The 24,116-nt window shown below is 50.0% G+C and overlaps 1 protein-coding gene across 8 annotated transcripts in view; it reads right to left on the reverse strand.

The window, feature by feature from the left end:
• The window catches only part of EPB41L1 (erythrocyte membrane protein band 4.1 like 1), a 152,342-nt gene that overhangs the window by 91,130 nt on the left and 37,096 nt on the right, over positions 1-24,116 (reverse strand). For all 8 annotated transcript variants that reach the window (XM_049650855.1, XM_049650851.1, XM_049650852.1 and 5 more), the window contains exon 2: positions 15,775-15,825. The gene's annotated coding sequence lies outside the window, so the exon portion shown is untranslated. The remainder of the gene's footprint in view (positions 1-15,774; positions 15,826-24,116) is intronic.

Here is a 24,116-nt window from a genome sequence, read left to right on the forward strand (position 1 = left end):
GGAGAGAAGGGGAAACAGGCAGATGAGGGTGGCCAGAGACGTAGTGGGAAAGCTGGAAAGAAGGGTGTGGTGTTGTGGAGACCAAGGAAAGATCAAGACCAAGGTGTTGTGGAGACCAAGGAAAGAGAAGGAAGAGGAGATCCCTGGGGTCAGTATGGCCTGTGAGGCTCTGGTGCCCAATGCTTGTCCCTAAGCCCCAACCACATTCACAAGGCAAGCCAGGTGCCAAGAAGGCTCTTGTCACTGACTCCCTCATGTTCTCCACTGAGGAGTCTCAGAGTGCTCCCACTGTGACCAATGTCCCCAGGAACAGCAATTCCAAGGCAAACCAAGCACCAAGAGAAGCAATTGGTGCACAGCACCCATGGCCATCCACTCCCATCCCAGCCCAAGGGGAACAGAAGAGGCCTCATGTAGAAGAACCTGGTCAGGATTTTCCTGGTCCATAACCCCTCACTAATTCTACCACCAGTGTTTCCACAGGGACCCACAGTCCACACATGCACACATGCATACACACACACACACACACACACACACACACACACACACTCACTCCTTAGGCCCTTTCTCAGCCTCTTTGAGACATGTCCCTTAGAGCCTGTGCCTCCTGGGTACAAGCAGATGCACAAGCATGCCTGAGTCACATACATACCTGTTCACACATATTCCCCCTCACACACACACACACACACACACACACACACAACCCATCAGCCTGCTTTCTTCTCCAGAAAGCCCCCTTCCTCCCTCTCTCCACTCACTTCATCACAGACCTCAGGCCAACTTGAGCACAGGAGGGAAGTTCCCCCAGCAATTCATGCCCGACATCACTGTCCCATCCCTATCTACCACCACACTCATAGCAGACAGTGGCCAAGGTGGAGGGAGGCTGGGGCACAGAGCTAAAAGCTAAACCAGGATCTGAAGGCCAATGACCTAAGAAGCCACCTCTGACTCTCTCAATCTAGTGAGCCAACAAGAAGCAGAGCTGAGTCACTACCAGATGTCCCCCGTTACTCCCCCATTCTAAGGAAACTGGCGTCCCTTCCTTCAGCCCACAGCCCAAATGTATGGGCCATCCTCCCAGTCAGCCTGTGGTAATGAGCGTGGCTGGGCCAAGACGAGGCCAGTATCAATTAGGCCACCCCCTTTCCTGCCAGTGAGCTCAGCCTCTTTACTTTGCTCCAATTTCGGCTCATCTGAAAAACCCTCATTTGAGGTCTCTGGAGGATCTTAAAAGTGTTATTCAAACATTAGCTCTGACACATGGCCTCCCCCACTCAGACATCACCCGCCCCAGGCAACACTTTTCTCTCCTGCTTTTTGGCACTGCCAGGAACGAACAGCTTCTACAGTCCGCCACATGGCACCACAGGTCTCGCCACTTCAAGCCCTCCAATCCAGGCCTGCCCCAGCTCTCTGCCATTTTCCTGGGAGAGATCGGTGAAGGGGATTTGGTGCTTCCTGTATGGCAGACATGTCATTTTCTTCAACCTCTGTAACAACCCCCTGAGGTGGCATTATGATTCCTGTGTCACAGAGGCCAAAAATGAGGCTCGGCGGCCCTGCCAAGGTCACCCAGCTGGCACGTGGCTGAGTTAGGCCTGGAACTCAGGATTACTGAGCTCCAGGGCTCTCCCAATGGCTCCACCCACCCCAGCATGCCCTGTTCTGCACACTGCCCAGCCCCACCCCAAGTTGGGGCATCCATCACTGGCTATACTTGACCTGTTACCCTGAGCCTGGGTCCAGGTAGAAGGGATGACATAAGAGGGGCTGCAGGATTTGGGGTTTCTAGGAGAAACTTTAGAGAACACAAATTTCCTAGGGAAAAAAAAAAATGAAACAAAACAATGCTAAGAGCTGTTCACAACTCCCTATTCTGCCATGCATTTAACCTGGGCACCTACAAGAGACATGGTCAAAGGCTAGAGGAGTACAGAAGGTCAAAAAGAGCAGGATGTGGGCTGTGTGGTCAGGGAATTCAGAGCTGGAAGGGCCAGAGAGTTCAGCCCAATGCCTTTGATTTTACAGGTGGGAAACTGAGGCCCAAGGAGGGGTAGAGACCCATCCAAGGCCAAGAGTGAGTGTGTGGCTGTGCTAGGATTCAAATGCGGGTCTTCTGACTCTTAAGTTACCTTTCCCAGACCTAAAGAATGAAGGGCCTGGAGCAGATGTTGCCTGGGATAAATGAATGAGTGAATAAACAAGGGGACCCATCACCTCTACAGCTGAGGGGGTGGAGCACAGAAACCTATGTGGTGCTTCCATGGGGACCCCAGCCTCCCTCTGGTTTCTCACCCCATGAAAGATGCAGGCAGGAGGAAAGCCCTTCCATTCACCAAAGCTGAAGCTCCACCAGGAGCCAATCACAGCCCTGGAAGAAGGCAGAAACTTTGGTTCCCCTGGCAACGCAGACAAAGGCCTCTCCTCAGCACAGCAATCAGCTGAAGTAGGGATGTAGACTGCCTTCCACCCCAACCAGATAGGGTTCTCCTCTCCTTTCCTCATAAGGAAGGAATGGACCCAATCCTTCTGGTTTTCGTTCCCAACCTCCAGCTACACTATGGGCCTATCTCAGATTGGAAGGAGGGGTGTGCATGGGCTTCAGAGTTAGGGGCTTAAGGCAGTAGTCAAGTCCTGCACAGTCTGTGAGTACCTTCTGTCACCAGGTGTGTGACCTGAGCTGGGACGGGGGCCTTTGTGAATGTTCGTCAGGTCATCACCCCCACACTCCTCTGAGAGGCAGTGCCAGCTGAAGAAGCACAGAAGAGCCTGGAGCAGAAGGGCAGGTCCCTTGACCCAGGCCCAGCTCTGGCATTAAATCACAACTGGACCCCAGCAAGTCTCATCTGCTTTCCCATGGGTCTCATTTTCCCCATCTATGAAAGTACAAGATCTAAGACCTAGGGTTCTCTGGAACAACAGCCCCCTGTCCACACTCATCAAAAAATAATAGGTAGAGGGGACAAATAGGAGCTTACCTTTTGAAAGGCTGCCTAGCCCCCTGCCAAGAGCCTTGGAATACACGATACATTCCACTAACTGTAATTGCCTCTTTCCACACGCTTTGAGGAAAAGGAAGAAAATCACAGGAGAACTGATGGACCCTGGAAAACAGCCTCCAAACAACACCCCCAGCTTCAGCCGCCCACAGGCCCAGCCGCCCCTTCCCTCACCCAGTCCCTAGCCCTGCAGATAGGAAGTGTGCACAGGCAGGAGATGTGCACAGCTTCCCTGGTGAGCTCTCTCATCACTAGGGGAGAAGTCAATCACTCAGAGATTTCAGAAGGATTTTCCACACAGAGAGTCAGAACCAAAAAAGTAGTTTCTCAGGAAGCTTCTCAATTCCCAGAAAAATCAAACTACTGACATCAAAACCCATGTGCATTCGCCATGCTTTCAGCTCTGTAATCCCCCAGCCACCCTGTGGAGAAAGCCTGCAGCCATCAGGATGCTGCCGGCTTCCCTCCCCTCCCACACTCCTCATCCCCCACATCCTGATCTGGTCCCTCTTCACCTCAACATGCCGACCTGCCAGAGTTTAGGCCCCTCACTTCTCACCATCTCCATACCTACAGCCTGCCCATTGGGTTTCCGGGCCTCCAGCCTTGCCCCTCCAACCCATCCTCCCACTGCCAGAAATCAGATCACCTCATTCTCAACCTAACACCCTGCAGTGGCCCTCATCGTCCCCCTGATAACGTTCCAGCTCCTGGCCCAATACACAGGTGCTGAGGAGCTGGGCCTGCCTGGCCTCCACTTTCCTTTCCTGCTGTCCCAAAATGGACAGCAAACTCTGGCCACTCCAGGACACCCTCCCATTTCATGCCTCTGAACCTTTTCTTTTGCACTTGTGACTCCCACTGCCTCGAATGCCCTTTCAGAAGCCTAGACTATAGGATGAAGATAACAGCTCCCCTCACTGAGTGCTGAGTAGGTGCCAGGCCTTTGCAAAGCCCTTTGCATTCCCTACTTGATTGTCATCAAGACCCTATGAGACAGGCACTCAATGCAGCCTGTTTACAGCCTAAGAAACAGAATTAAACACGTGAATGGGCAAGGCAGAAGTCACATGGTTGATAAGGGGAGGAGCCAGGATAGCAATCCAAGCATCTGACCCTGAGGTGGCCTGATCCTTTGCCCCCAAGGGACAGGGCAGTGGCAGGCAATGTGGAATCAAAAGACAGCATGTTCCCAACAGCACTGCCTCTTTATGGGCCTTTAGGAATAGTCTGCCTCACATAATGCCTCCAGAGAGGCCCTAGCCTATTCCTGTGTCCCCAAGTGTGTCCCCAACCTGCACTCCCTGCAGCTACACAGCATGAGCTCTGCAAGCGCACACAGTGTCTGAGCTCACATGGCAGAAGTACAGCTCTATAGTTACAATCAGTGGCCCAGCAAGGACTCCAGGCAACGTCTTTCAGGAAGTCTAAACTCTTGCCCTAGCATCAGGAGCTTCCAGAATCCAGTACCAGTTCAGTTTACCGTCTCAACCTCGCCCACTGTATCCCTTGCCCCACACACACACGCTCTAGCCACAACACATTGGTGAGTATTCACCATCCACGTTGGTTCTCACTAAAAGCTGCTATTTATTGAGCACCTATTAAGGGCCATGCCCTAAGCCAGGCACTCAACTAGCACTCTCGTGTCTCTACAACTCATTCATTCATTCATCCAACAAATCCTTCTTGAATACCTGCTATGTGTTATGCAATGCAGAGTCAAGAATGAACATGACATTAAAAATAAAAGACAAATGGTTATAAATTGTGATAAGTGTTATGGGGAGCCAAGAGGCAAAGGCAGAAAGCAGTGCAGTGATGCAGGGGAAGGAAGTGTCTAAGAAAGCTGAGTTGTAAAGGAGAAGAAGGACCCAAGGCTGCCAAGAGCCAGGAAAAGAGAATTCTAAGAATAGGGAACAGCAGGTGTAGATGACCTATGGTAGGGAAGAATTTGTTAAGCAGAGAGAAGATTCCTACAGCTGAACCAAATGACCAGTGGGGAGCTACATGAGTAGAGGGGGAGACAGGGACCAGCTCATTGAGGGCCCTGCAGGCCATGGTAAGGGCAGAGGAAAGACACAGAGTGACAAGATCTGATTTGTGTTTTATGAACATCACTTTGGCTGCCACTTGGAAAGGAAACTTGGGAATACAGACAATGTATGTAATTTATGCAAAGTAACTGGCATTGGGCTGGCTCAATAAATGTTAATTCCCTTTCCTTCTCTCTCTACCCCTATCCAAGGCTGGGAATGTGCTCATTAGCTCCTGTTCCTTCCCCTGATCTATACATTGTCAGAATTTGAATTTTCTGAGGAAAAATGATCTGTATACTCTTAACTGTTAGATGTGGTCCAGCGAGAGGATACAATTTGCCCGGGGGTCATATGGTGGGGCTGTGGCAGCAGAAGGCAGAGTGCCTTCCCTCTTTCTCCTGAACTAGACCCTGGGTGGATCGGAAGGTCAGGAGGAAGTGGAGGCAGCAAATGTTGAGGCTTACCCCTGGATTCTTGTTCTCCCCGCTTTATCATGGAGAAGCTCAGAAAGCCTCCTTCTCAGGTAATTCCATGCTCAGGATAAGGGGGAGGGAACTAGAGTAAGCGCCACCTCTAGGCACACTCTTTCTGCTTGACCCAGATAAGGGCAGGCCAGAATATAGACAGAAAACCCTTCTAATGGAGACTGGATACTTGCCAGGATATTAGCTGATCCCCCCACCACCCCCAGGAAACAAGCAAGGGTCGTGACCCTCATTTTCCCATTCAGAACCTAAGGTACTTGGTGTGCTATAACTTGCCCAGGGATGGATGGCTCAGTCCAACTGACTGGCTGGCTCAGTCAGTTAAGCGTCCGACTCTTGGTTTTGGCTCAAGTCATGATCTCACAGTTCATGAGTTCAAGCCCCACATCAGGATCTGTGCTTTCAGCGCATGCAGCTCCAAGTGTGGAGCCTGTTTGGGATTCTCTCTCTCTCTCTCTCTCTCTCTGCCCCTTCAGCTTGCTCTCTCTCTCCAGCTTGTGCTCTCTCTCTCTCAAAAAGTAAATATAAATAACAATTAAAAAAAAAAACTTGCCCAGGGATGAAGAGAAAATGGCAGAGGTCAGGAGCGCCTGGGTGGCTCAGTTGGTTAAGCTTCTAATTTTGGTCAGGTCATGATCTCGCAGTCCATGACTTCCAGCCCCACATCAGGCTCTATGCTGACAACTCACAGCCTGGAGCCTGCTTCAGATTCTGTGACTCCCTCTCTCTGCCTTCCCTCACTTGTGCTCTGTCTCTGTCTCTGTCTCAAAAATTAAAATAAACATTTTTTTAAAAACTAAAAAAAAAAAAAAGGCAAAGCTATAACTAGAATCATAGTATGTGGCTGCTTGAGGATTACAGAGCCCAAAGCCCCATCATACAGATGACGACACTGAGGTCCAATAAAGGATTTGCCCATGGTCACATGCTGACTAGGAGTTCCAAGGCTTCTGCTTTCCAGCTCCCCATGCAGCTTCCCTGAGAAAGGTGGGAGAGAGGGCAGAAGGGAGGCTGGAACTTTGGGGGGGGGGGGGGGGGTCAAGGACAGGGCAGCACTGTCTCCTCAGGCCTGCCCCGCCCTGGCTCCCAGCCTTCCCACAGCTCAAGGGTGTGGCAAAACCTGCCAAACCAGTCCCCATGCCTGGGCCAAGCATCACAGCCCAGAGCTGCAGGCTGGTGGGTAGGCTGCAGAGACAGGCAGCTGGGGGGCAGGGAGGACACAGACAGGCTCCTCCCCAGTCTGCCAGCCAGACCACATGAGCACTGCCCTGGGGCCAGCATGGGTGCTCACAGCTGAACCACTCCATCACCTGGAATCAGGCACAGCCAGGACTCACCAGGTCTCCTGTCCCCGTCTGGCACAAGTCCCTGCCCTCTGCTTCCCTTCCTCCTCTGGAAACTCAACATGTCAGTTGTCAGTGCCACTATGGCAAGAGATCCAGGACTTAAATGAGAAACACAGCAGGAGGCAGGGATATGTGACAGAAATGACACGTAGACACTCCTCCCTTCCCAACCACAGCCACCAGTATGAGGTCCCACCACCCTATGACTTGCTAGGTATACACATGCTGTACCCTTTGTCTTCCTCCAACCACAATGACCAAGGCCCAGGAGGAAACATTTGAGCACAAGATGTGATAGTTGGGGGAGGGGATCAGTTCTCACACAGCTCGATGACACTCAGTGTAGACTTGGGAAAGCCTGCCCTTTTCAGGTTTCAGTTTCACTAGCCTTTCTGTGGAAGGGCTAGGTCAGCTCCATAGTTTCAGAAAGTCTCGAAGTTTTGCTCTCACCCCATCTCCACCCCATCTCTCGACACCTCCTACCCAAAGGAAAGCATAAGAGTTTACAGCCACCAGCATGGACAGCCCCTGCTAGACGGGGCTGGCCTCTGTGTCAGGGGCTGCCTTGCTGGAATGTGTTCTGTCAGCCCTAGTGCCAGCCTGGGGAAGCTGGGCCCACGGGCCAGCGGGCAAACTCTCAGGTCAGACTATGTGGGAGATGATGATCCTACCAACATTTTCCTGGTGCCCAGATCCCCATTCAGAAACCATTCCCAAGGCCTGCAAGCCCCAGGAGCCAATTGCTGGGCAGGCAGGAACGTTGGCATCAGCCTAGTGAGGCTGTGAGCACAGGACACGTGGGCCAGACAGGTGCTCCACAAACATCAGGGACTATCCTCATATCTCAACCAATCCCCTCCTTTGGTAGACAAGGAGGAGCCCCAGGGAGAGGCAGGAACTGCCCCGAGGTCACTCAGCAAGGCGTTGCAGAGGTGAACAACAGCCCAGGCCTCACCCCGCCCCCAAGCGTCCCAGCACACGCCACCCCCCACAGCACAGACATTTTTCCAGATTCAAAAACATGCATCCCACATCCTCATCACCCCTTGGGAACTGCCAGAGACTGGCAAGAAGTCTGCTGTTCAGCACGGATCGTGTGTTTGCCTGCTGTGTTCACCTCTGCATCCTGGCACGTGAGACAGTGCCCAGCGAATGAATGGCAGGAACTCAGTGAATATTGGTTGACTAAATCAAGACTCACTGGAGGAGCGACTGGAGGCAAAATCCACCTCTAGGCCCAAGTCACTGGGGTGGGGGCTGGGGGGAGCACGAAACAGCAGAGAGAAAATACGCATCTGGCTTTTCAGGGCTCAGGACGCATACAGGCTGTATGGAAACGGCAGGGGCACCGTTGGCACAGAGCTCTAGAAATCCTGGGCCCAGCGGTGTGAAACAGGTTGCACCCAATCACACCAAATGTACTTCAAGACCTGTGTGTGTGTGTTTCTGTGACTTGACGAGGCCACTGAACCAGTCACTCTGTCATTTATTCAGTCACTCACGTAATCTCCAAAAGTTATGGAGTGACAATCAGGGTGAGTAACAATCATCCACTGCCCTGTCCGTGCTGCCAAAGCCAGAGGCTGATCCCCGCTGCACCTCTGGCCCAGAGCAGAGCTTCCTGAAGACCCAGGCTGAAATCGTGGCAAGTCACTTGCCTCCCCTAAGACCCACAGCTGCGTTTGTAAAGTGGAGACGGTGACTGCCTTCCTGCCTCTGTTAAAGAGTACTCTAAAGACGGCATACAGTCATGGAGGTGAACACGCTTTGCAAACTGTAAAGTGCCAAAAAAGATAGAAGAGGTTATTGGTAACAGTAATACTGCCATCCCTAGCCTAGCTGGCCCCACAGAGCCCCAGTCTCTAAATATCAATTACCATCACCGCTATAGTCACCAACAACACAGCTCTGGAGCGCTCGACTGTGTCCAGGCACAGTGCTACCCACATGGCCTGCATTCTCTCATTTGGGCTCCATTACCTCCTAAGTAAGCGCTATTGCCGTCTCCACTGTATAGGTGGTAAAACTAAGGCAGAGAGAAGTGAATCATCTCACTCAAATTCACACAGGAGGGGGCAGAGCAGGGGTATATCCTCAAGTGCGTCTGGGTCTGGAGCTCGAGCCCTTCTCAGTTTCATCTGGCTGCCTATGTGGGAGCATGTCACCTTGTTAAAGCGACTCCCCATCTGCCAAAGCCTGTGATGGCCCTGAAGTGATGTGGTCACCTCACTGACCTTTGTAGTAGTAAGCCTGAGGTGGATAGGACTGGCTAATTTCATCGTCCTTGTTTGACAAATGAGGCAGCTGAGCCCCCAGGAAAACTCTGCAACCACTGACTCAACTCCTTGATCACAGAATAACAGGACACAAAGGACTGGAGAGAGTGGATCCAGATGGGGAAACTGAGGCCCAGAGAGGGAAAGGGACCTTCCCAGGTCATTTGTTCAGACCTTTCCTGAGTCCTTCTCAGGAACGCACATATGAAGAAGGCAGTGTCTGCTATTCTAGTTTTGTTTTTTTTTTAATTTGTTAATGCATATTTATTTTTGAGAGACAGAGAGAGACAGAGTGTGAACAGGGGAGGGGCAGAGAGAGAGGGAGACACAGAATCCCAAGCAGGCTCCAGGCTCCGAGCTGTTAGCACAGAGCCCAACGCAGGGCTCAAATTCACACACCACGAGATCATGACCTGAACTGAAGTTGGACCGAATGAGCCACCCAGGCGCCCCTGCTCTTCTAGTTTTATAATGCTGCCCCTACTCCGCTGCTAGCTCCCCTGTGTGCATCCAGGGCTGGCCGCAACTGGCGACTGATGCCAATTACTTTCCTAGTCTGAGTCTTGGCCTCCCCAAGCAGGAAAGGAGAAACTAACCAGCAACAAGTTCTGGAGGCCATCACCACTTCCATAAGGCCCAGGAGGCCAGTCTCAGAGCCTTTACTCTCTGCTGTCCCCAACTCCTGGGAGGTCTAGAGGTAAAGAACGTGCTAGCACTATATTCACAGAGTTGTGCAACTATCACCACTACCCAAGTCCAGAATCCCAGTTATCCTTACCAAATACTGAGCTGAAGCTCAGTTCCTTAGGAACCCAGGGCTCTCCCTGCTTTGGGCTAGATTTCACTTTTCTAGGAAAGCCCAGAGTGCCCCTAACAAAAATTTCTCTGGGGCAGAAATGGAGCAATACGTAAACACTCAGTGGACACTGTGTTCCACTTAGTGAAACAAAGGTGTGGATTTTCTGGGAAAGGGGTGTAAAACATCCACCCAGTGCAAGCCTGCCCCTCACCCCCATCTTGCCACTCTAGCTGTCCTGAATGCAACCATTATGCTGACCCTGGCCTCAGCTTCCCCATCCACTCCCTGGGCAACAGACTGAAACACATGTTTCCAATGTCCCACAGAGGGGTCCTCCCCAACAAATGGTTAATCTCATCCACCTTGTGGGAAGAAAAAGTCCAGCCTGTTAGGTCAGTCAAGACTGGCCAGAGCAGGAGGTTGAGACTGGCTGGGGAACTCTCAGATTCAGAACTGGTGACACTTCATTCCATAGGCCTTAGGAAGCTTGGGAAGGTTTGAACTGGGGACATAACCCCCACATACCCGGCTGAATCAAAGAGGGAGTCTCAGTGGCTGTCCATATAGCCATTAGCACTGGGCAATGAAGAATCAGGCTTCCTGGACATTGGCTTCTCTCTTCTACGACTGCTCTGCTACTCATTAGCTATGTGGGCTTGGAGAAGTCACTTATCTTCTCTGAGCCTCCATTAACCCACCCACAAAAGTGGAATAATTATACCTTCCCTGCTTTACCTCTCAGGATTATGGTGAAAATCTGATGGGATGATAAATAGAAAAGTGCTTCGCAGGAAAAATACAAGGGGCTTTGATTCTAGTCCAGGTGTGAGCCAGATGATAGGGGCCATGGGGATAAAACACGCTCCAGTGAAAGAACTCCTCTGCCCTTCCGTACCTCTTTTCCTGCTATAGAAATGCTGGAATCCCTCCAAGAAGGGTTGGAAAAGTCCAGAGATCTCAGAGAAAACAGGGGTCACAGAAGGAATGCTGGACATCTGGGCCCTGTCTGGATGACATTCGTTAAGCCTGCCCACCCCCCACCAGAGACAGCCCACTCCAGCTCTCAGACAGGCAGCAAGCCATGGGGGAATGATCTGTACCCACGTGGGGGAGAGTCTGAGGAGCAGCCAGGGGAACCAGAGTCAGCATTTCAGAGCCCTGCTATGGGAGGAGGAGTGGGTAGGCAAGAGGAAGGAGGGGGAGGGGAGGGGGGAGGGGGCATTCTCCTTGTTGAGTGACCCACGCTTTCATCCCTCCTGCAAGAGATAATGACACAGGCACCTTCGTGTGACAACTGCACCTACGTAATTTTCCTTCTCTGAGCCTCGGCTTCCTCATCTGTAAAATGGGTTGATAAAGCCTCTGATACACTGAGTCCAGTTCAATAAATATGACTACCATCCTTCCATCCTTTGAAACCAAGGAGGCTCCCAGGGCTAACATTACACTCTTCCCCCAATTTGGAGTTGTTTGAAGAAAAATCTGAAGGCACTTCCAGGACAGAGCCCTGGCTCTGAGGGCACTGTCCATCTTCTGACAAGGTGCATGAGATGAGCTGTGCAAGGAGGGGCAGGGGGAAGTGAGGAAGAGAAGGGGGCCTCTCCGCGGCTTAGAGGTACATGCTTCAGCCTGCTTCCTGGGGAGGGGATGGGAAACCCCACCACTTGCCAAAGCTGTTAGAAACCATCCTGCTTCTGTGAGCTTTGTGTTGTTTGGAGGAAATGCTGACTCCTGGGGGGCGGGAAGGGGGTGGGAGGGGGAGGGGGTGGACCACAAGGGGACGTTTTTCCCACCATTCACCACTGGGAGGAAGTGAATAAAGGACTGACCCCTGTTGGCACCCACCATCCACCTGGGGCCTGCCCTCCTTATATCTGGGAGAAAAGGTGAAGGAACAGGGCACCTGTGTGCAGCTGGAGGCAATCAAACCTCTTCACATGACTGAAGAGAAGAATATGGAAGGAGGGGCTCCCTCTGAGAAGCCTGAGAGACAGCTGGCCACCCTCCTCCCTCCACTCATTAATTCTGGCCAAACTGAACTGCTCCGGCATTTCCCCTCCATGCCTCTCCCCAGGCAGCTCCCTCCTCCTGGAGAGCCTTCCCCTCCAAATCCAGACCCTTTGAGGAGCCCAGACAAAAATGTCCCCTCCTCCAGGAAGCACATTTTGACTGCTGTGCCCTTGCTGTTCCCCTTTCCCTGAGTTCTCTCCTCTGAGCCTCAGTTGTACTGTTCCTATCCCTCTCCCATGGCAATGTGCACCATGGACTGTGTCACAGCCACACCTACACACATTTATTTCCCCTCTGGGGGACAGATGACTGTAGTGGTCCCTAGCACAGCCTTCGGAGCTAGGCAGACTTGAACTCAAGCACCAGCTCTATCATTTATGAGCCATCTGATCATAGGAAAGTTGCTAACCTCTCCGAGCCTCAGTTTCCTCTGGAAAATGGGTGCAATAACGGTACCTACTCCATAAGGTTGTTGTTGCAATTACATGAGATAATGCACACTAAGTATTCAGCACAGAGCCTGGCACAAGGCAAGAACTCGGTTAATGCGACTTATTTGTTACGGTGACCTTTTAGGAGCTTCATAGATGATTCTTCTTTCCATCTGCCACAGAGCCACACATTGGATGGATGGGTTTATATAGAGGCAAGTCTGCATGCAACACAAGGAAGCCCTTTCCCACAGGCAGAGCAGTGTAACCTGGGGAGGGGCTGCCTCTACATGTCATGAGCTCTGTGTCATGGAGCAGCAGACATAGGATGGCCAGCCACTTGAACTACCAATGAGAGGCAACAGATGTGGTAATGGAGATGGGCTCTGAAGCCAGACTCCTGGCCTCCTCCTACTCAATGTGTGACCTTCACTAACTGTGCCTCAGTTCCCCATCTATAAAATGGGGATAGTAACAGTACCTACCCAAAAGACTACTGTGAGGATTAAATGAAATAATACTGGGGCATCTGGGTGGTTCAGTGAGTTAAGCATCTGACTTCAGCTCAGGTCATGAACTTGCGGTCTGTGAGTTCAAGCCCCGCATCAGGCCCTGTGCTGACAGCTCGGAGCCTGAAGCCTGCTTGGGATTCTGTGTCTCCCTCTCTGTCTGCCCCTCCCTTGCTCATGCTCTGTCTCCCTCAAATAAATAAACATTAAAAATTTTTTTAAAAAAAGAAATAATACCCATAAAGCAATAAAACATGCTCAGCACAGGGAGAAAAATTCAACAAACATTACCTATTATTATCATTATTGGTATTTGTATTATTATCACTGAAGAGAAGAGTTAAAACCCCTTGCAGGCCTACAAACTGTTTGCTCTCCTATAACCCGGGACTCTACTAACATCCCACAGCACTCTCACAGCTCTGTCTGTCCTGCAGGCTTCACTCCCTTCTAGTTACGGCCCTGCTTCTCCATTAGCTACATGGGTAGCCATATGACAAAGGCCTGGGCACTGAGAATGTCCCTATCCCCCCACACCAAGGACTGACCCAATCAGAGTCCTTCCCTTGGATCAATATATAGACCCTAGAAGAAAAATAGTTCTTTTTTTCTGTTTGGGTTGCAAAGCTGGGGTAGTGGACGGATAGTTCCTAATGAGGGCAAAGAGGAGAGATAGCAGTGATAGGATACAGATGGAGAGTCCACTCGATTCCTCATCTTTCAATTCTATGGACAACCCCAGGATCCATTAAAGTCCTTCTCTGGTTCAAACCACTTTAAGTTGAGTTTTTGTCACTTTATTTATGAAAAAGCCATGCCCAATTATACAGGCCATAACCTAGATAAGGTCTATGCTGGCCATGGGCAGGGCAAGGCATAAGGCAGTACTGCAACTGTTCCTGTGCATCCTGGCACAATCTCTATCATTTGGGCTGCAAGGGACGGTCTACAAAGCTTGTTCTCAAGAATCATCCTGACCCAGGGGTCTTTAGACATTGCTTCCTAGAGCCTTAGGAATCTGCAAAGGGAAACTGCACCTTCCCAAACACCCAGGGAACAAAGGGCAGTAAGGAGGGCAGCAAGATTCTGGATAAACTGCTGCCAAGCCAACCTCAGCAGCTCTGCTACAAAAGCTTACATATTGGGATTCTGCTGCCCCAAAAGGTTTGAAATACCCTCTTCTGATTCCCAGAAGAGCATTAATAAGTAGCCAGGGCGGATGTGTCCATCCGCATTCTAACAGAAGAGAAAACTGAGGCCCAGTTCCAGATTGCAGGCCAAATGATTTCCACTGCATCAGACTCCCTGTGAAAATCTATCATTTCTCACATTTCCTGTCTCCTCCAGTAAACTGATGATGGTTAATACCTAGAGTGTCATCTTTCTTGGCTCTAACCCCTACAGGGTTGCCTGCTTCTGAGTCTGGCTCCTCAGAGGGCTTACAGGAAGCTCAAGGAACTTGTAGAATAAATGTATGAACCAACTGCTATCTCCTCTTACCAAGCCCACACCTCCCGCGACACACATACCTTAGTACCCCCTCTCCCTACCCATTTGCCCAAATGTCCAGGAAAGACCAGCAGGCCCCCTCCTGGGAACTCCTAATCCACCTCCTCTGTCCTGGCTGTGCTGTGACTGTGGACAGAGGATTCCTTGTTCCCAGTGCTTCCTGCCCAGAAATCTCCGTGGGGCCCATGTGCTGGCAGGAAAGAGCCAAATCACTCCTTTTAGCTAGAGCTAAAGCCACCCCTCACCCCCGCCACCCCCCAGAGCAACATGCTCCCAGCTCTGCTTGGCATTTATTCTACCTGCCTCAGCTGGCTCAGTCCCACCTTGTCCCCATAGCCCTTACTCCCTAGACACACACACACACACACACACACACACACACACACACATACAAACACGCTCATGTGGAGAGTCCCCTAGGGGTACAGAAGTGCCTCCGATCTAGTCGAAAACAAAAACCAGACGATTCTGGAATGACAACATCACAGAGCTGGCAGATGTGCCTTACTAATAACCCACAATGACATTTGCATATTACTTCACAATTTCCCAGTCAGTATAACTTCATTGGCTCAGCTCCCTCTCTATGCCCTCACCCTGCCAGAGCCACAGAACCTCTGAGCTGGAAAGGGGTTTCGACACACCCCATGCCAGCGGTTTGCAAAGCATCTCGTGCAGCGCCAAGGAAGGGTTCCCTGTCATTATCTGGAGGCTGCTGGGGGCTGAGGAATCAGCCAATTAGAGTCCCCCACACCTACCCCCACTTCAACCACGCCACAACCCCTCTGGCTATTTTGCACATTGAGAGTCTTTGGGGTTCATTTGAAAAAGGATGTTCCTACTGGACAGTTTGAAAACAACTCATTTGTTGTTGTCCTCCACTCCATGTCCTGACAGTATATATATGATCCTGAGGCCAACACAAAGAAAGGTAGCTGCCCACGGTCACTCAGTAGTCAGTGGCATAACCAGAATGAAAACAACCTGTCCTGAATCTAGTATACACCTGGGAGTGGTTATGCAAAAGAAAGCAAGGGCTGCAGGGTCAGGAGATCCAACTTCCAGGTCCAAGGCCATCCATCACAGATATAGGCAAATAGGCACTATAGGCAAAACACACTGTCTAACACAGAGGTGTTTGATGAGTATGCATTTTAGTCCCTACCTCAAAATAAGCCAAAACCAGAGGACCCACAGCACCGCCCCACTTTTTAAACCCACCAAAAATCTGTGGCCTAAACAAACCTTCATGACAACCCAGCAGTTAAACATATCAAAATAGAGAGCTTGAGGGCCTGGAAGTCCAATCTGTCCAACCTAAATGCAAGAAGGAGAATTAGGCTGTGCCTTTGTAACACTCACCCCTCCTCCGTCCACACCAGCTCCCCCAGGGGAAGGATGTCAGTCAGGCACCTGGAAGGAGGAAACAGCGTTAGCTCCTCCGAAATCGAACGAAGTTCATAGACCCAGCAAGGAGCTGGAAATTGAGAGGCTGTCATTTAGCTCTCTGAGGAACCTTAGGGAAGTTGCTGAACCTGTTAAACAGAAAGGCCTGTGTGACTACACAGCAGAGCTAAAGGGAAAGTAACACTTTTGAAGTGGAAGCGGCCAGCAGGGGCCTGGCCATGAAGGGCCTCCGAGGCTGAGGTAAAGAGTTCAGTCTTAATTGTAACAGCAGTGGGAAATCACTGATTCATAGGGTAGAGAACAGACTGGAAACAGGCAAGAGCAGCTCTCAGTGTACGCATTAGGGGTTCTTGTGGTTGTCCAGGGAGCTTATGACAAGGGCCCAGACTGGGGTGGTCACAGTAGAGCTAGAAAGAAGTAGATGGATTCAAGAGATCCTTAAGAGGTGCTACCCAGGGGTGTCCGGGTAGCTCAGTCAGTTGAGCATCCAACTGCGGCCCAGGTCATGATCTCGCAGTTCATGAGTTCTAGCCCCGCATCAGGCTCTGTGTTGAGAGCTCAGAACCTAGAGCCTGCTTCAGATTCTGTGTCTCCCTCTCTCCCTCTGCCCTTTGCCCGCTGTGTGCTCTCTCTCTCTCTCTCAAAAATAAATAAACATTAAATAATTTTTAAAAAGGGGAGCCTTGGGGCGCCTGGGTGGCTCAGTCGGTTAAGTGGCCGACTTCGGCTCAGGTCATGATCTCGCGGTCCGTGAGTTCGAGCCCCGCGTCGGGCTCTGTGCTGACAGCTCAGAGCCTGGAGCCTGTTTCAGATTCTGTGTCTCCCTCTCTCTCTGACCCTCCCCTGCTCATGCTCTGTCTCTCTGTCTCAAAAATAAATAAATGTTAAAAAAAATTTTTTTTAATAAAAAAATAAATAAATAAATAAAAAATAAATAAATAAAAAGGGGAGCCTGGGTGGCTCAGTCGGTTAAGTATCCGACTTCCACTCAGGTCATGATCTCATGATTTGGGAGTTTGAGCCCCACGTCAGGCTCTGTGCTGACAGCTGGGAGCCTAAAGCCTGTTTTGGATTCTGTATCTCCCCCTCTCTCTGCCCCTCCCCAACTCGTGCTCTGTCTCTCAAAAATACATAAACATTGAAAAAGTTTTTTAATTAAAAAATAGTAAAAGAGATGGTACCCAAAGAATTTGGTGATGGACTGGACATGGGAGATAAGGGAGAGCAAAGGCCTGCCTACCCCTCAGACACTTCCTTCTATGTCAGTCCTGATGGTCTCCAGCACCCAGGAAAAAAATATACCCATTGCTCTCTCAACCTGGCCTCTCCTTGCCTCAGTCTCCTCAGCTGTAAAATAAATATGGTTTGACTCAATGGTCCCTACATTCCTTTTAGCATTAATATTCTGTTCTGGTCTAATTTGCTCACAGACTATTTAAGGCTCAACTGCAGGCCCGGCCTCATACCCAATGGGGCAGGAATGTTGGAGGGACTGGATTCAAAACAGTAAATCTCCAGGTGGGATGAGATAGCTCCACTTCGCACAGAACACGAAAATCAGGTGACTAGGAAGGTTGAGGGTGGACCAACAGGAACAAAAGCTGTGATCCCTACTGTCTGCTCTCTGATCCAGCTCTGGAGGCCAGCATGGGGCTCAGGACACCATTCACTCCAGGTGTGACATCAGTCTCCCAGCAGCTGACAACCCGCTTTCCTACTCACTGGGGTGAACTACAGGAGGCCAGGTAGCAAGGGTGCCTGGGGAAAAGTGCGGTACAGTGGGTAGAAGCTCGGGGCTCTGCAGTCACACAGACCTGGTTTGAACTCCAGCTCCACCTCTCTCTGGTTCTGAGGCCTGGGGCCAGTCCCTTCACTTCTCTGAGTCTTGGTTTCCTCATTCGGGAAACAAGATAGTGTCTGCTTCCAGGGCTAACAGGAGGGTTCAGTGAGATGTGTGAAAAGCTCAGCACAGTGCCGTATCACAAGGATCACGGAGGTAGCAGCCTCCACTTACAGATGTGGAAGCTGAGACCCAGAAAGGTGGAATGATTCACTGAAGACCCTACAGTGAACCAGTGCAGGGGTGAGACCCAGAGCCCGCGTTCTTAACCACTGGGTCGTGTGTGCACCATTTTGATTCCTGCTTCTCAGATGAGAAGGTTGAGACTAAAATATTACAAGTGACTTGACCAAGGCCACAGAGAAAATTAACAGTAGAAGAGGTATGTGAACTCAGGCCTCCTTGATGAAAAAGCCCATGTCTTTCCCCGTGGATATCTAGAGAGTAGATGTGTATAGAGAAGCTTCAGATTTCAGAGCCCTTTAAACCTGGAACAGGGACAAATGCAAATCTGGGCAGAAGGAGGGGGATGGGGGTGGGGAAGCTACCTTGAGAGGAAACCAGAAGGAGCTGGTAAAACAAAAGCCTCTTTCTCAGAAGCCCTCTCTGGGGACTGGGCAAGGAGAGGAGGGGGCTGACAAGCAGGGCCATCATCCTGCCAAGGCTGAGCTGAGGGCTGGATCTAAACAAACAGAAACAGATCCAGCTTGGCTACCAACCTGCTGTGTGATCCTAGGCAGGTCACACACACATCTACACACACTCAGTTCTCTGTTCCTTCAACTCAAAATGAGGTGGTTGTACTGAATGGCATGGAGATCCCCACTTATAAGAGACTAATAATAACCATTCCTCATAAGCTCCAGACTCCAGATCAGTCCCTGCTCCTAAACCCCAAAAGGTGGCTCTTAACGCTGGCTCCACTATTAGCACAATAGGGTTGAGAAGTCCTGCATTTGGGCTCTGGCCAGTTAGCCAGGTCATTTCCCTTCAACAGGCTTCGGCATCCTCATCTGTAAAATGAGCATATATTGGGGTGTCTGGGTGGCCCAGTTGGTTAAGCATCTGACTCTTGATTTCGGCTTAGGTCATGGTCTCACAGTTCATGAGATTGAGCCCCACTGACAGCACGGAGCCTGCTTGGGATTCTCTCTCCCCTTCTCTCTGCCCCTCCCCTGCTTGCTCTCTCTCTCTCAAAATAAATAAATAAACATTTAAAATGAACATAGGGGGCACCTGGGTGGCTCAGTTGGTTAAACGTCTGACTTTGGCTCAGGTCACAACCTCACGGTTTGTGAGTTCGAGCCCCATGTGGAGCTCTGTGCTGATAGCTCAGATCCTGAGACTGCTTTGGATTCTGTGTCTCCCTCTCTCTTTGCTCCTTCCCCTGCTTATTCTCACTCGTTTGCGTTCTCTCTCTCTCTCTCTCTCTCAAAAATAAATAAACATTAAAAAAATTTTTTTAATTAAAAAAAATAAAATAAAAATGAACACATATCTTTGCCTGATCACTTACAGAATGGGAAGATCCAAGGAGCTATCTCAGAGGCAAGAAATTCCCTGAGGTAACCAACAAAGCAACCCTCACCCCAGTCCTCAACCCAAATCCACTGTCAAGGTCTTTTAACTTCTCCTTTCCCTCTGGCCCATGTCCCCTTCAGAAAAACAGAACAAGAGAATTCAAGCTGATGGATACCACAGCAGTATCAACAACCCCCACAACGAGTAACCACAACCACAGCTGATACCAGACTACTGACACATGCCAGGCACAGTGCTAAATCCTACACTTGGATTATATCTCAGGTAATCCTCTCAGTCAATGAGGTGAAGCCCACTGTTAATCTAGATTGACAGATGACAGACTAAATTTCAGCAGTCAAGTGACTTGCCCAAGGTCATACCCGGAGCAAGTGAATGGTGTGGCCACCCAGATAGATGCAGGCTTTTCATTTGACCTCAGAAGTCTTAATCTTATCATTGAGGCTTTGGGGTTATCCAGGGTAACACTCCACCACCAGGCATGGCCCAGATATAGGCAGTGGGGGTGGGGGAGGTGAGTAATATCTGATTTTCACCCCCCAACACAGCTACCCCAAATAACTAGTCTTTATAGTCTTGTATTATTTTTGTTCAAATATGTTCAACTCAACTCTGGCTAGAACAGCACTGTCCGATACCAATATAATGCAAGCTATATATGTAATTTAAAATTTTCAGGGGCACCTGGGTGGCTCAGTCAGTTAAGCATCCGACTTCAGCTCAGGCCATGATCTCACAGTTTGTGGGTTTGAGCCCCGCGTTGGGGTCTATGCTGACAGCTCAGAGCCTGGAGCCTGCTTTGGATTCTGTGTGTGTGTCTCTCTCTGCTTCTCCCCTGCTCATGCTCTATCTGTGTCTCTATCTCTATTGCTGTCTCTCTCTCCCTCTCTCTCTCTCTCTCTCAAAAATAAATATTAAAAAAATTTTTTTTTTAATTTTCAGAAGCTGGGGCACCTAGGTGGCTCAGTCAGTTGAGCATCTGATTCTGGCTCAGGTCATGATCTCATGGTTCATGAGTTCAAGTTCCTCATGAGTTCAAGCCCCACATCGGGCTCTGCTCTCGGCACAGAGCCCACTTCGGATCCTCTGTCTCCCTTTCTCTCTACCCCTACCTTGCTCATGTACACACACACACACACGCTCTCTCATGGTCTCTCTCAAAAGTAAATAAATGTTAAAAAAAATAAAATCTTCAGGAGCTGCATTTTAAGAAGTACCAAATAATGGGTGAAATTAATTTTAACAGTATATTTCTTTAGCCCAATATATCCATTTCAACATGTAATCAATATACAAAATATTGAGATATTTTACATTCTTTTTTTCATACTAAGGCTTCCAAATCTGGCATGTATCTTACATTTAGAGCACATCCCAATTCTGATGCTAAATTTTCAGAGGATACGAAGATTCCCTTAGCCTTTACAACTGAAAGTAAATTCACAAATCTAATAATCTAATTTTTGTAGAAGTTTTTTGATAACTGTTTTTTTCTATTTTGTTTTTTTTTAATTTTTTTTATTTGTTTTTTTTTATTTCTTTTTTCTTGTGATGAGAACTTTTTTTTAATGTTTATGTATTTATTTTGAGAGAGAGACTGCATGGGGGGAAAGAGGCAGAGAGAGAGGGAGAGAATCCCAAGCAGCACAGAGCCTGACACAGGGCTTGATTTCAAGAACCATGAGATCATGACCTGGGCCAAAATCAAGAGTCAGAGGTTTAACGAGCTGAGCCACCCAGGTGCCCTGGAGTATGCTTTTTACATTTTAAATTAATTCAGGGGTGTCTGGGTGGCTTAGTCGGTTAAACATCTGACTTCGGCTCAGGTCATAATCTCACGGCTCATGGGTTCAAGCCCCACGTCAGGCTCTGTGCTGACAGCTCTGAGCTTGGAGCCTGCTTTGATTCTGTGTCTCCCTCTTTCTCTGCCCCTCCCCTACTTGTTCTCTCTCTCTCTCTCTCAAAAATAAATAAACATTAAAAAGATTTTTTTTTAATTTTAAAGTAATTCAAACCAAATAAGATTAAAAATTCAGTTCCTCAGTAGCACTAGCCACATTTCAAGTGCTCTATAGCCACATGTGACCAAGTGGCCACTGTATGTACTGTATCTCTAGACAATCAAGTCCTAGACGGCAGGGATGGTGGCCTCCATGGCCCACAGCCAGAGCTAGGCCTCCCAAAGTCAGTTGAATCTGAAGAGAATGGTGTCTACTCATTCAGTGAACGCCTACGGAGCCTAATATTAATATCCACCTCCGGTGCCTGTTACCTTCACAGTGATAGTGACAAAGAGATCAGAGTACCAACTGTTCAGAGAATGACAGTGTGGCTCAGAGAGGTGGGCCACCTCCCAAGGTCACCCAGCTTAGACCCCAGGCCTGTCTGACTTGGAAGCCTGAGCTCTGTCCCTAAAACTTGACAGGGGACAGGTCTGGGATTCAGTCTTCTAGAGAAAGAAATAAGCCTTTGCCACTATTCTCATGAACCCTATTCCCTAGTCCAGCAGCAGAGCATAACCCAGAACAGGACACCCGATGAAGAGGATAAAAGGGAAGGAGAGCAGGAGAAAGGCATGGCATGGCCTGCCTTAGGTAGCAATCCTGTACACAGACCTTAGGCCACTTGTGACGCCATCCCTACCACCTCCCACCCCTACAAGGCAGGAGGCAAAATCAGCAAAGGTCCACTGGCTGCCAGCTCTCTGGGTAGGTCCCCGGAGGTAGGCGCCATGCCCTGTCTTGCACCTCCCCCAAGAGCACTCGCTCAGAGGCTCTAGGATCCTGGCCAGAGCCATTACTCACCTCCCAGGGTCACCTCAGCTGGAGTCCAGGGAAAGGGTCCAAGAAGCAGCCTGCCCCCTGGAAGGAGGGGAGGGAGGAACAGACCCTGGAGGCAGATTCCAGAGTCAGGGAAAAAGGTGGCAGGTACAGGCCAGAAAACCCTGGTGGTCTCCACCCCTCTCCAGGAGCACACAGCTAACGTTCAGCCCCCTCCCACCGGCCCCACAGGGTGAAAGTCTCAGTGGCTATTATTATGTTTAACCATTAACTTTGATTCTTTTCCATTTCAGCAGGGGGCAGATCAGGCAAAAAAGTCCCTTGGGGGCTAATGAGACTTGGAAGGGGAGAGAAGAGGAAGGGGTAGGCGTGAAGGGAGAAAGGAGTGGTTAGTGACCCCCCTCACTTCCTCCTTCCCATCCCATCCTACCAATGTGGGACAGCCTTCACACCAAGGCAGAAGTTCCATAGGGTCAGGGGCAGTGATCTGGTATATAGTAGGTGTTCACTAAATATTTTCAATTAACAAGCAAAGGAGCAGGGTGAACTAGACTAAAACAGGCCAGATAGATGGGCAGACTGATGGAGAAATACAGGAGACAAAAAGTGGCTTGCCCTGGGCTGGCACCTCCCTGACCCCTTTGACCCCAGGTCCTCACTGAGACCCAGGTCTGAGGACTGGGACCACAGCCACCCAGGGCATGCCACGGGTGTGGCTTTGAAGGAATGTCCCCCATCCTTGGCCCTGTTCTTCCTACCTGTGACCTTTGGAGGCCTCACTTCTTCCCCCATAAAATGGGAGTGATACTGGCAGAGTATCACATATAGGGCTGTACAGGGCCATGCCCACAGATGATGGGGTGCTCTGTGCCACTGTAATACAATCGTGTCTCCTGCTGCTTGGCAACAGCCTTTTCTCTTCTTAGACCACCCCCTGAATTCCTCCACCCCCCAATATTCCCCTGACTCCCACCTATGTGGTCCTTTTTCCTTTCCGGGAAGGAAAGCCCAGAATAATGACGCTCCAGCCCACTCACATCCCACTCGCCTAGGATCACACACACACCCTGGCAACAGATTGTTACCAATATGGCATTTGCTTGTCATTTACACCCTTCCTCGGGTTCTTTGTCTCCCTCCTCACCCTCTTCCCCCAACCCCAGAGCAGGCCTAGGTCCACAGCCCACCTGGGGCTGGCACTGAACTCACCGTGGCCAGTGAACTGGCCAGTTCTTGGGTGGGGGCTCCCCCTTCTGGGCCTCTGCTTCCCATCTGTGTATGTGGGGATGAGGAGGGTGGATCAAGAGATGGCTTCTCCTGCTAGCCAGCTCTGATTGTCAGAGATTCTGACACTTCTGGGATCAGTTTGTGCTTTACCTTCAGATAGACCAGAGTTTGGATCTCTACCTCGACCAGGTAGACAGCCGGCCCTGTTATTACGAGACAGACTCCAAGGCAGGCCTGCAGAGGCCTGGGACCACAGCCCACCCCTGACCATTCTCAGCTCAAGCCCAGATAGACAAAGCTCCCCCCGCCAATACCCCCACAACAAAGCCCTACTCTTCTAGTCTTTTCTCTCTCATTCTCCATAGTGGCATTGTGAGCCATCAAGCCCCCAAATTCTTCTTGGCAAAACAAAGCTTGATGCCGCCCCTCCCTAAGCCCCTTCTATGTGGAGATTCTGGAGCTGCCTCTGCTTCCACTCTGTTCTTTCCTGTGTCCTTTGGGCAACTCTTCAAGTGTGTGCCCCCACTTTCTCATCTCCAGCCTGGAGCTCCTCTCCTTTATCTCCACAGGGAACACCTGTCTACGCCGATTATGGAGTCCACCCTGATCTCTCCCTCTTCAGCTCAGTCTGCCATATTTTTTCCAGATGCTACTCCTTATAGAAGACTCTTACTGCCCCTACTTGACCTTAGAACCATGGAGACCAAGAGGCTCTTGGAATGATTTTTCTGTGTCTCACTCTCTCCCCCCAGTATATGATGCTCCAACCATGATAGGTGTCTGCCAAAACAACAATGATAATAACCATTAACTGAGAAATAATGAATTATAATCATATATTGACCATTTATTCTGTACAATGCTCAGATCTCAGCATTTTACACATATCATTTCAGTTAATCCTCCCA

Source organism: Panthera uncia (assembly GCF_023721935.1).
Source record: "Panthera uncia isolate 11264 chromosome A3 unlocalized genomic scaffold, Puncia_PCG_1.0 HiC_scaffold_11, whole genome shotgun sequence".
NCBI lineage: Eukaryota > Metazoa > Chordata > Mammalia > Carnivora > Felidae > Panthera > Panthera uncia.